Raw genomic sequence first — 14,644 nt, 5'->3', positions numbered from 1 at the left:
ATATAAAACAAAACAGTGGCCGCACCGCAACGCAATCCATTCCGTTCTTCAACGACTCTTCTATTTCAATGGCTCATGACTTCAAAAGATCATAACGCTTTCTACGTTAGCAACATTGTCTATACCCTATTTTAACTGTTTTAGTCGGTGTGAATTGTAAAAGTATATCAAATTTCATTGGTATACGGTAAGATCGTCTAATTCATTACTGCAACCTCTGATGATGACTCAACTTATCGCAATCACAGAAAAGCGTCAATTTGTTCAAGAGCTATCTCAGGTTCATTAACGTTTTGTTTAAGAGCTTGTACGCCTCAAGGAATTGGTGCAGCGGGGAGAGACTAAGAATTCGCGTGCAGATGAGCAGAATGGAGATCTTTCATTAGGTCCAGATACCTACCAGCTGCATTGTATGTTTGTTATATGACTATACAAATATCGTAAGATGATTGCGATTTTCGTTCTTCACATGGAACATCTGCAACAATGAAAGAGATATTAAAGTAAAGCTGATTTTTATACAATAGAATGCGAAGCTTTTCCTAAATGACTGTATTTCAGATAATATTCCAAGTGAATATATAATCCTGATTTTGAGTGACTTAATGCAAATAAAAAAAATTAAAATGAAAAGAAGAGATAAAACAAGCAATATGGTGGGATCAGATTCGTAATCCGAAATAAATGATTCGATAACCATCAAGACTACGTAGGTCATTCGTGAAATGATCTAAATAAATTTGTTAACTTCTACATTGCTTTCCCCTCCTTCCCATATCCTCCTCTATCCACTCCTAACCTCACTTAGTTTAGCTACACCCTTAACACGTACACTTGACACCACCTAACAAGTTTGTTTCCTTCCGGTTTAACAATCTTGCAATCTTACAAATATATGCAGATGAAAGGTAACGAGATATCTCTCTCTCTCTCTCTCTCTCTCTCTCTCTCTCTCTGTATATATATATATATATATATATATATATATATATATATATATATATTATATATATATATATATATATATACTCTCTGTATATGCATATGTGTGTATGTAAATTATATTTATATTATATCAATCTTATAAAAAGTAAGTACTGAAAAGTAATGGACTGAAAATTTTCAAGGTTGTGCCCCAGTGTGGCTACAGTCTAATGACTGAAACAGGTAAAAGAAAAATGATATATATATATATATATATATGGATATATACAAAAAATGAAGAGAGAAAGAGAGAGAGAGAGTTGGGTAACGAGATACTCAGATAGAGAAACAGATAGCTCCGTAAAATTCGTGTGAATGTGTCAGGCACTTCCTTTCATCTACTTATATCTTTGGTTAAATAATCTTGTAGTCTCCGTCTTCGTTTTAATGGCAATCAATTTTTCCCAAGTGATAAAAGTTTAAGTAATATTACTGATAGTTCTATTTATCCTCACATTATAATCCTACCATTACATATTAGTCGGTAAAATACAGTGAGCATGACATTAAAGTGGACGGAAAGATGTTCAGATGAAAAGGCACCATTACTCGTGCGTTTATTCCGTCATATTTACATCGTTACCGTTGCATCGATTCTTACTCTGATGTATAGCATCTATGCTCTTTCCTCCTTTCTGGAAATTTTCTTTAGTATGCATAATATAGTTCTTTCGGATATTCAGATATGCCATCCATAGTAGATACGAAGAGAAGAAGAAAATGCACAGAAAGGATCAAAGTTTATAGTTCACGTCAGATTTATACATAAGTAGTTGCTGCAGATTTTCTCAGAACCATTTTCACTTTGACAATATCGCAGTATATATTTATCAGGAGGCATATATCGTTATATCAGACGTGGTTCCTTATGATGACATAAAATGATTGAACGCTTCAGATCTTTATCGTTTACTATGATGGCATTGATAATGGGGCAGTGTTAAGATCACAGACGTAATAACCAAAGGAAAGAATATATATGTGCGTTGCATTACGTTTAGGGTGAAAGAATCAGATATATCAATCTGTGTAAACGAAAAGAAATAGAGTAAGAAAAAAAAAATAACATATTTTCTCAGATGCCACATGAAACGAAAATATTAACATAGCTAAAACGTAAAGCCTTGAGTGAATAATTATTCCTGCCGAACAAAGAATCCCGAGACGTATAAATCATTTATAATTGGAAGAGATATTTGAATCAAGCCACGAGAAATGCCATGCAAAATTCGCAGCTAGGATGCTTAACATGCGTAGCTGTACATAATTTTGACAAACAACGCTGTCAGTTGATTGTGAATAGAAATGTATGAATATATATATATGTGTGTGTGTATGTGTGTGTATGTATATATGTATGTATCTATATATATATATATGTATATATATATATGTGTGTGTGCGTGCGTGTGTGTATATATATGTATGTATATATATATGAGAGTGTGTGTGAGTAGTTCATGCATGCATCTATATGTATATTTACACCCACACACCCACACATATATACATATATATATATATATATATTATATATATATATATATATATATAGACAAACATATATATGTTTATTTTATGTCTACTTATAATGATGACATCAATCCGAAGAATCACTGAACATTATTTGTTGAGTACGTTTCTGTTACTCTTTTACAAAGGTAGTGTTGAGAGCAATTTCAATGGTTCAGTTTGATAGTCTTCGACGAATATGTATACAACAATTCATAAATGTATAAGTTTTTATTCATTTTTACGAAAAAATATTGATATAATACAGAAATGCAATTATAAGGATACATTCTAACACACCTACACGCAAGTAAATCTATATGTATATCCACATATATGTAATATATATATACATATATATATATATTCACACATATGTATGTGTGTATAGTACGTATTTAAGCGCGTACAGCATATATGTATGTATATATATATAAACATATATATATATAAACATATATGTATATATATATATATATATGTATATATATATATAATATATATATTATATATATATATATAATATATATATATATATATATATATAGTTAATCCAAACAAGAAAACACAAAAAACAAAAACACACAGCAACGCGAGGACGGGGAAAAAAGAAAGTATTATTGGACGCTCAGGAAAGAAGGGCAGAAGGAGGATGTAACGTTTCGAGCGGAGCTCTTCGTGGGAAACATAGGAGAAGGAAAGATCCCGAGAAAGGAAGACAGAGGAAAAAAATGGGCGGCGGTACTCACGAGATCATATATATATATATATATATACACACATATATAAATCCCAAGCACTCGGTGCTCGGCCAAGCGTGATCTTTCTTCCTTGGCCTGACCGTCGCTCACACAGAACCTTATATTCCTGATTTTCATCAGCTGAACCTAACTTGCCACAGTTTATTTCTATAAATATGTATATATATATATATATATATATATATATAATCATATCGAAGGGTAATGGAAATTAATAGAAATTGTCACTTCCAGTGGCCTAGCGTGTATAAATTGAGTCCAAAACTATGTATTACTCATAAAATACAGTGTACATTTAAACACATACGAGGAATCCACTCATTTGAAACTAGATGGTAACATACGAGGAATACTGTCGCATGAAACTAGATGGTAAAAGGTTTTACTTTTCATTTCGTTCCTTTCGGGATTTTATCCTTAGTTTTGTGGTTTTGTAATCTAGCTCTTCTTTTTAGCGTTATGAATCCCATATATATATATATATATTCATATATTTATTATTCTAATATTTTTTTCATAATATATATATGCATATATGCATACATACATACATACATACATACATACACATGCATATATGGCTGCAGGATGTCACCAACAGTAAACTACATGAAATAATGCGTAAACAAATGACATCACAAACAACGAAAGAAGCAAATGGAAACAGGAGAAGTAACATAACAAAATGACCTTTCATCAGTTGTCGACTGTCTATCTACTCCTCATTGTGAGCAGTGAACGACAATATGAATCTTAGAACACAGTTGCTCCCATAAGAACCAAAATAATATTTGGGATTTATGGAGGGTTAAATTTAGGAAGAAAAACAGGATAGGGGTGACATACAAGGAATCCGAACGAAAATAAACATGGAGGCTCCTTAGATCAAAGCGAATGTAAAATAACAAACGGCGGGGAAATATTTTGACAATGAGAAAAGATAGAAGAGAGATATAGGAGCAGTCCAGTCATTTGGACAGCCCTGAAAGAAAAATATTATCGCGTTTGGAAAAGAAAGATGGACAATGGTCATGTATGAGCAACGAGAGAGATTAAAGGAGAAATAGGGGGAGCGAGATAGAAAATGGTGAAAAGTGGATAAATAAGGGAATTAGAGATAGTATGAAAGAGAAAACGATAGAGGTGATACACACACACTCACACACACACACACACATATATATACATAAACACACACAGAGAAATATAGTTATATTTTTCTTACGAAATACATATACCGCATTGTGCTCGTACCTGAGATGTTAGACAGGTATCATAAAGGAAATAGAAAAATTTCGAGTTAGGAAAATTAGAATTAAGTTATATATGTAAGGATTTATTTAAGATAGACTTTCCCCAAATTAAAACATTTATTAACATATTAATAATATTAAAATATATGAATATTAAATATTATATATGGGTGTATAAATATATGAATGTATGAAAATGATAATAATATAATAAAGTATAAGAATATAGATAAAACCATTTAAAAAAAGAATTGAGTGAAAAGATAATAATAGGGACCAAAAGAAGGTCTCGGGTTGCATATTAAAAGAAAATATTCCAACGGCAGTTTCTGATGTTCGTATATATTATTTCATACTCACAGACATGAATTCTTTTAATTGCATGTTAGAATGTATGCTTGCAATGATTCTGCGAATTAAATTCTGTGAAATGCACCTCTTCTGCGACAGTTGTGTCTGAACAGACTTGAATCAGAGCTTTAAAGTTGTTTGAAGATGATTATTAAACAACGCGTTATAAGCATTTAGTCTTTCAGTAAACGTTGCTATTCAGCATATACTTCAGTTACTTTAGAATATCTATATATTCGATTATTTCGCAATAGTTCGCATTTACGCAAACCGTATAAAAATGTGTTTTCGTTTACTGCATATCGTTGTAGTTGTCGTTTAGACACCGGTCAGCCTTGATCATCCACGATGAAATATATTCTACCGTTCGAAACATGATCTTTGTAACCTTTTTAATATAAATTGGACGATATCTACTACGTGATATTCTTGAATGAGCACTGCTGTCTCAGTTAGGAAAGCTAACACATAAAACTCCAGTGAGTTTTATGGAAACAGCTATAGCTAGGCAAACATGGACACTCGTATGGATAAAAGATTACTGAAGAATTACGGTGAGAATGATCCTTAGTTTCGTATTCATAATACGATAAAATCAGTTTAATCGGCATTTACAAAGTTGTCTTACTTTCAGTCTAAAATATATCCAGTTTTGTAGTCCACCGCTTAGAAATATATTTAGCAAACATTTTAGGATTTAGTAAATACAATATGAAGTAACGGCACAAACATTGAACACTTTAGAGGGGATACTAACGGATTTTGCTAGAATGTTTCACTTATATAGATGGTAGCTGAAAAGAAAGGCAGTAAAATAATCCAACTTCAAATGTAGAGGTTTTCATTCTACACTTGGATCCTCATATAACTCAGACACAACCTACGCATGTATTGTAAGCTATACAACTAAAACTTATTCATAAACTAAAATAAATATGAATCATTGTAAAAATGTCTTCACAACTCTCAGTTACCGTGAGAAACGACAAATTATTTGATTCGTATACTTTTGGTTAGAACGTTGCGCTAAAGAAAATAATAGTATAAAATCGATATGACGTCGGGACGGCGCATTAGATCCTTGAGTAAATCATAAAGGGTAGTCTAGAATTTGCATAGGTTTAGCTTTGTGAGACTGTAGCTATATGTTAGTATATGTGTGCGTTTCCGATTATATTTCTGCGTCTCTGTGTGTATCTTGTATACTTATGTATCTATGTGTGGTAGTAAATATGTATATGCTTATGGTAACCGTTGAGCACGCATCACTGTTTTAAAATATAGGTTTCATCCGGAGAAATGCATGAAATTTATATTCTTTGTTGACAATTTCAAATGTTCTGTATGAATACATGTATAGTTGTGCACATATCTTTTTTTTTACCTAATTCGGTATGGTGATGTTCATTTTTGAATATATGAATATACTTACGATGGGTTGCTCGAAAGTTAGTGGCTTTAAGAGACCCTAACTTTTGAGTTGTTTTGAAGGGCTTAGAAAAAAAAAAGAATCGCTGCACTCCGTGTGTTAATCTGTGTGTTGAATGAAGTCATATTTAACTGATCCTCCTTTATTTTCTTTTACCCAAGGCCAGGAACTTTCCAGCACCCATTCTTCTCTCTCTCTCTCACTTTCTCTCTCTCTCTACACACACACACATACATATATATATATATATTTATTAAGAGAGAGTCACATATTCTCCTCATAGAATACACTTTGTAGTGCTCAAGGGATTTAAACTTGAGCGGACAGAACTGTAAATTTAAGTATAAGCAAGTTGGAAAGATAAAAATACGAATTACATTAAATACTTGAAATACAAAAATATGTATGTATGTATGTTTACATACTAGAATGTCTGACTTAAACAGAATAGAAACGATATCAAGCATTAAAGGGGTTGAAGAAAACTATTACAAATCCATATTGCAAACAGCTGCTGGATTTGTAATACTTTTTTTCAACCCATTTAATTCTTAATATAATTTCGTTTGGTAGAGAAAAAGAACGTTTGAAAGTAATCTTGCCATCCAGTGGAATACCTGACCACCAAAGGTGAAGTATTTTCACATTACTCCACTAGAGAAAACATATAATAGAATACTTGACAGATGTACCCTAACAGTAAATACTCATTCTTTAGTCATTCATTCGAACTAGTCTCGGCTTAGATTAATCTCCCTCCTTTCAGTTGTTTTGCATAAACAGCATGACTATCTCGAACATGCTCAAAGTTCAAAAACCTATAGGAATTTCTTCAAATACACAACATGATCTTCTGTTCAAGCGGAACTTGCTTGACAACAAGTTATGAAGTCTGGTTGGATCGACTTCTTTTTATTAGGATTTCGAAAATAGATCCACTTTTCATCCCCAGTTACAATTCAAAATCAGAAACAGATCTCGCAAAGATTTGCCAGCTATTGTGTGTAAAAATTTACGCGTCCTTGAACCTGATCATTGGTCAGTTCTTAAGGAGGTTTTCCACACCATCTACTGTTCACAAGTCCGAATTTACTTAGGTGTCGATTGATGATGCTTTTTGAAAGACCAAGTTCTGTCGATAATATGAGTGCTGCTGCGTAGCTCATGTTCAAACATATCAAACAATGCCTGACTTTTCAGAACGGAATACTTCCGGATCTGCGAAATTGGTGTAGCCTTCCTTAAAATGTCTAAACCAGTTTTTTGTCATATGTTAGTTGTCAGATTCTGAGCATTCCACACAATTACTTACCTTTGCTCTGCTCTTGGATTCAGAGCTTTTTTCCACTGTTTGCGTGAAGTAGCTTTACTTGTAATTTTTTTTCGCCACACATTATCAATAATGTAAAACAAAGAATTGAAAAAATTATGTTTATTTGCTACACATGAAAATAAATAATAAATATCTCAGCAACGGCTAGGCAAGTTGAGTAAAATTAATGGGATAACGTGGTGAAGCAAGTTGCCAAAATCATCGGTGAAAATCTTAAAGAAAATTTGACTAAACCTAGTGCTTAAAAATATAGATCTATGTAGATATGTGTGAGTGTTTGTATATGTGTTTGGGTGTGTTTGTGTATGTGTGCGTTTTCGTGTACATACATGTAATGCGTGTATTCCATTTATGTATGTGTCTATTAAGATATGAGTAGTGATAATATTATGTACCAAAGAACTACACATCTGCAATTATGAACATTGATATGATATTTCTAGTTTATCGCTGCAGAGAATAACATTTTGAAGGAAACAAAAAATTCCTCTGAATGTTTCCAGTAATTATGTTCAACAGGTTTCTGGGTGAATGTACTAAATATCATGATATAAGAATTATTATATGATTAAAATCTACTTTAGAAAACTGATTATATTTTTCTTTTCCAAAATATATTCAAACACGTTATTACTAAATTTCCTTGTGTATTTTTCCAAGTAAAGATAAGATGAAAAAAAAATAATAAAGTTTTCCTGTTATTTTCCATGCAAAATATGCAGATATATTTCCATTCTTCATATTCATATGTTGGTTTTCGTCATACATTTGGGAAACCTAGGGAATAAATCTGCTTAAGTGTAATTGAATTTTGTGAAATATGCAATTCAACAAAGGTCGAGCTAATTAACTTAATCTTTTGCGAATATAAATGGAATCAAATACAATCCCACACCCTAAATCAGTATTTGTCTGCCTCCTTAACACATCATTTCTCTATCAATCTGGATGTACACACATGTATCTCTCTTTCTTCTCTCTCTCTCTCTCTCTCTCTCTCTCTCTCTATATATATATATATATATATTATATATATATATATATATATATATATATATATATATATTCATTTCTCTCTCTCTCATATATAGCTATATGTGTACGTCTGTGTGTGTATATATACACACACACTGATATGCACACATAAACACACACACACATATATATATATATATATATATACATACATATACAGTATGCGAGTGGTATATTCTTTTACACTTTTACTTGTTTCAGTCATTTGACTGCGGCCAAGCTGGAGCACCGCCTTTAGTCGAGCAACTCGACCCCAGAACTTATTCTTTGTAAGCCCAGTACTTATTCTATCGGTCTCTTTTGCCGAACCGCTAAGTGACGGGGACGGGGACATAAACACACCAGCATTGGTTGTCAAGCAATGCTAGGGGAACAAACACAGACACACAAACACACACGCATATATATATATATATATATATACATATATATGTGACGGTCTTCTTTTCAGTTTCCGTCTACCAAATCCACTCACAAGGCTTTGGTCGGCCCGAGGCTATATTAGAAGACACTTGTCCAAGGTGCCACGCTGTGGGACTGAACCCGGATCCATGTGGTCGGTTAGCAAGCTACTTACCACACAACCACTCCTGCGCCTATTATCTACATTAAAAAAATTATTTTGTGCATGAACACTACTTGTTTTTGATTTTGTCGACTACAGTTTGGCAGGGCCAGTTGGGTACCGATTGTAAAAAAAAGCTGTATCATGATTCCATTTACTCTGGCAGAAGTTTAGAAACTACATGCTTCGCTGCTTGGTATTCTCCCCGGAAGCTTCAATACGTGTCCCCAAAACTTGTAGTGCCTCCAATCATTTTCTCACACAGCCTCAGACTCAACATAAAGGCCTACATAAAGTGCCTGGAGGAGGTAGTACTCCTCTAGGTCAAGAGGTTGGCTGTTGGAAATCTCTATGTCTGGCTACAGGAGTCTGCTCCATGCCATATAAGCAGGATATATATATATATATATATATATATATATTTCACTTCAACATTATGGTAGCCTCGAATGAACAACACTACCTTCAGGATCTTCATTTTTTCATTAGCCACCGATTAATAGCTTGTAACATTTGCGATCGGATCTAGATCATACTACAGTGAATGAGTTTTTTTCTATCTGCCAGTTATTTAGTTCCCCCAGGGAAATGAATTGTGTGTTAACATAATTTGGATTTGCATACCCATTTAGAATATTGGTCGTAGAAATGTAAATGTAACCAATTTTACAATGCAAAAATTTGTCTCCTATGGGAGGTGTCATACAATAAAACATTGCTCAATTTTTTTATGAATTATGTAGTATGTTTAAAGTTGCTACGAGGCTATAATTATCGTAGTTTAACGTTATAGGCAGGTTGACGGTAAAACATTTGTACTTAGTTTATAGAAGCAAATTGAACACCATTAAGGCCGCTGTGAAAACGCAAAATGGACAGGCTCAAATATACTGACACTTTTATTAAGAGTGCACCAAGGTAAGAGACATTTTTTAAAGTATGCTCACATGTGATCAAACTAATTAAAATTTACTATTATGAGCAAAATATCGAATAAATAAAAAAAGTAGAAACTTAATACGGTTATAGAACATCAAGCTTAGCCAATTATACGTATAAAAATAATGCAGTCTTATGATAGCCAAAAAAATAGTTTTCCGAGAAGCAAATATATATTTTTCTATAATCAACAGTTATGTACTATCAATAAATTGTGAAGTTCACGTCTACCTTCTCTCAATTAGAACTTTGTTAATACTATTTTGCATGTATTATTAAATATAGAAACGAGCGTAAATATATAAGATAAATATCCATTCATGTTCACACTATATATCTGGATATTTATCAAAACATTACTGCAGCAGATATATATTTATAGTTACATATTTTCTTCATTCTACATAATATTACATTAGGTATACAACATGAAACATGTATTAAAAAAACGAAAGGAATATAATAAAATTAAACATGGGCATAGGGTCTCTCTCACACACACACATTATAATTTGTGTGAGGGATCGAAATGCACCTAAATCTAAAAACGTGTAGTCGTTTGTAGATATTGTAATATAATTATTCGAATAAATCTATTACAAATCTAAAAACGAACTACAAGTTTTGAGATTAAGGTGCGTAATCAAACCCTTGAACAAATTCTCCGTTATATTTTCCTGCGTGGGAATACACTTCATCTCTCTCTCTCACTCCACACACAAACACAGTCGCGCATATATATATATGTGTGTGTGTGTGTGTGTGTGTGTATGCATAATATGCATGTATATATATATATATGTGCGTATGCATGAATATATGTATATATATATATATATGTATATATATATATTATATATATATATATATATATATATATATATATATATATATATATATATATATATATATATAAATTTATAAATAAGGATAATATCGATATTTAAATATCGATCTTATCTAGTGTCCAGCATGGGAATAAATACCATACAAAGTTAATAATTATTTAATCTATAAATTAGGGTATCTGAGAGATACCACCATGCTGAAATAGCAGTCAAAAGCTTGATCCTAACACCACCTTAAATGTTTATATCGCGCCAGGAGAGAAGACAGAAAGACAAAATAAACTATCAAAAAATATTTTACTGGATAATTCACGGTCCTGGATTTCTGGCTTTGCCTCAGAGAAGTCTGCCTTCTTCAGTTGAATATACCAGAAAGCACATACATGCAGATACATATATATACACGTAAGCACAAGACTAGCTTAAATTGCCCGCCAAATATCTCCAAGCGCGATATGGTCAAAATAAACACCGTATAAATACATAAAACGGAATGTAAAAAAAGACACAAGGATGCACATATAAACAGACATTCATGCACATACCTATTCATATATTCTTATTCGTCTATCTCGTCCTTCGTGTAAACTTGTGCGAAGGGGAGAGAGAGAGAGAGACACATCTTGGTTATATAAAATTGTTGGGAAATGTGATGGCCTCGGATATCATCACATGGTATTCTATTGTACAGGACCACCATAAACATTTTAAATCCGTCAACGAATATATGGAATTAAGTGAAAATTATATCAGCTAGATTGTTGGTAAGGTAAAAGCGTCAGGGATATATCTTTTCACGCAAAAACATTGCGAAAATCCAATAATCACCATTTCTTTATATATGGAGATATTTACGGGTATAATGTCTGTAGTGATTCTCACATGTCAAGCAATTACAAAAGACAGCCAAAATGAGGTTGTACGCATTGAAGTAAAAAATAGTGATAAGAAATACTTCACTGAATAAAAAAGTAAAAATAAGAATTCCAACATAATGTGATAACTACGTAAGAACAAGGAAATCGTTTAATTTTTTAATGAATGATTACGCATTAAAAACTAAATGGAATGACTATGCATCGACGTACAGAATAGAAATGGTTGGCTATAAGATTGCTAAAATAATTTACGAGAATACCACTTGGATAACTTTTGCATAACAAAGGTTGTGAATTGCTCAAGAAGTTAGATCCTGGCGCTGAATACGGTATGAGAAAATTCATTAATGCAGGAAACAAGAACAAATATTCGAAGTAAACGCTCAGTCAAAGCTATTGATTAACGAAGCTTCTCCAGTTCCAAGTAGAGAAACTTAGAAACAGTCATGAATACTGTAAAGGAAACAACCACAATATATTTAAAACCTAGCCTTCAGTATATACGACATTGAATGAAATGTATTTTCTGCATTACGGCGAAGAAAATACTTTCAAATAGGGAATCAACTTTAGGAATGAAATAAGAATAAGAGGCAGAGAATACAGTAATGTTAATTTCTATTTAAAAAAGATTTATAGAAGGGAAGGTATTCAACGTTTCCAATTTGGTATTCACGTAAATCAACTGTAAACATAGACAGCTGAATTGAATTCCGTCAGGTTACTGATAATTACTTCAGTGAGCTCTGGGTGATGAGAGACGAGATCGAACTGTATGCAAACACATAATCTCACAATTTCTACCAAAATACTTTTGAACGATGGGCCGTTTTATGGAATTTCCACGGACAATTATATAAAATAGGGAGTCTGAGGCTCATAATGATCACTAAACGGAGACATTATGTTCTCCTGTGAAATACTATTGCTATTGTGTATCCCTCCATATGTATACATATATACATGTATATATAGGTGTGCATAGATTTCACTTTAATGTTTATAGTTGGTAATCTACTCTCAAGCTCTACAGCAGGACCTTATCTGCAGTTCGAGTTCACTAGAAAACTTAATAAATGTAGAGTAGTAATATTTAAACAGATGCAGGAACATCGAAAACATAAACTTATAGATAAATGCATACAAATTGTGTGCCTCTGTATACATATACACATAAGTGCATGAAAAGATATACATAAAACAAAACATGCAAATTTGAACGAATACATACGTACGTCGATACATGCATACTTGCATATATATATATTAGTAGCAGCCATCATTACACATTCCTCAATTCCAAATTACTGCCTTGTTCTCTCCTGAATTTATTTGCTGATCTATGAACACGCATCCATTCCGTTCTGCTTTCACACGACGCCACAAAACACCTCCCCCATTCTACATTTCCCAAAACAAGTATATATATATATATTATATATATATATATATATATATATATATATATATATGCACGTATGTGTGTGAGATGGTGTTGCTATTTATATATGCATGCATAGCTATATATACATACATACATACATATATATATATTTCTGTTTTTTATATAAATTTTCATCTGTCCTGCCCGCTAAATTTGGTTCTGGTGTTCGCTGAATTTTTCCTCTAGAGAACATTCTTTGTAGTTTGATCGTTGATGATCTATTTCTAGCATACGGCCGACTACCTAGCAGTCTTGCCCTGCCAATATACACATATATTAGAATTTTCTCTGATTTCTCAGATTTTTTGTATGCTAGACTACTGGTTTTAAATTGATATTAAAATTAATATTAATTTATCTCCCTCATTATTTATATATATATATGTATACACACATACATACTTATGTACAGATTCCAACAGACGCGGACACATATGCGACGACTGATTATATTGTTTTCTGTTTTACCTACATAGCATGAAATTTTATCTTTCTATATACTATGGAACGAAAATCGGATTTTTTTTCTTTTTTTGACACTTCCTGGTAATAGTTTCGCACACAGACGTTCAATATTCTTTCATTGACTGTTGATTCTAGTGTAACCAAAGTTTCTGTTATATTAGAAATTTCATACTATGTTCCGTCGAAGCACAACCTCCATGTGAATGTCAACTTTGATACTATTCAGTATAACAACGTCCTTCTTTATACCATTGTTTTCAATGCCGTATTTTCTATATATTTCTATAATTTCTTCAACATATGTGTTGAACCCTTCAGCGTTTGCGAACATTTGCTCTATTTCCCTAGTATCTTTATGTGTGGCTTTCTGATCTTCCCCTGCGTCACATGTAGAATGGTAACTTCTGTATAATGTCCGCCATGCGTAGCCTATTTCATCCGCTTGTTCTACCGTTGGAGGTGTTGAGGGTTGCACATTTGAGGGTTGATCATTGGTCATTGCAATCAGTCATTGGTCATTGCAAGCCCATCCTATACGACAAAAAGTGACCATTAGAGAGGGTGCAACTGACATTTCTTTCTGCAAGACAAAGCAGACAACAAGAGAAAACAATATTTGATAGCATTCCAAGAGCTGCTATGTGGAAGGTTGTTAATAGTTTTGGATGTTTCGATCATTTTATCTCTTTGCTTTAAGATATGCATGAAAATATGTATGGATGCTTATTCTACAAATGCATGTTGTCACAAGAAGTTGCAATCACATGCGAACTAAAACAAGAATACATCTTGGCACCTTTATAATTCTACTTGTATCTGGCTGCAATGCATTACGAACTTCAATCAA

The 14,644-nt window shown here is 32.7% G+C and overlaps 1 protein-coding gene across 1 annotated transcript in view; it reads left to right on the top strand.

The window, feature by feature from the left end:
- The window catches only part of LOC115225708 (glutamate receptor ionotropic, kainate 2-like), a 1,130,247-nt gene that overhangs the window by 194,012 nt on the left and 921,591 nt on the right, over nt 1–14,644 (top strand). The window lies entirely within an intron of this gene.

This window comes from Octopus sinensis, linkage group LG2 (genome assembly GCF_006345805.1).
Source record: "Octopus sinensis linkage group LG2, ASM634580v1, whole genome shotgun sequence".
NCBI lineage: Eukaryota > Metazoa > Mollusca > Cephalopoda > Octopoda > Octopodidae > Octopus > Octopus sinensis.
This window is presented reverse-complemented; position numbering and strand designations above follow the sequence as displayed.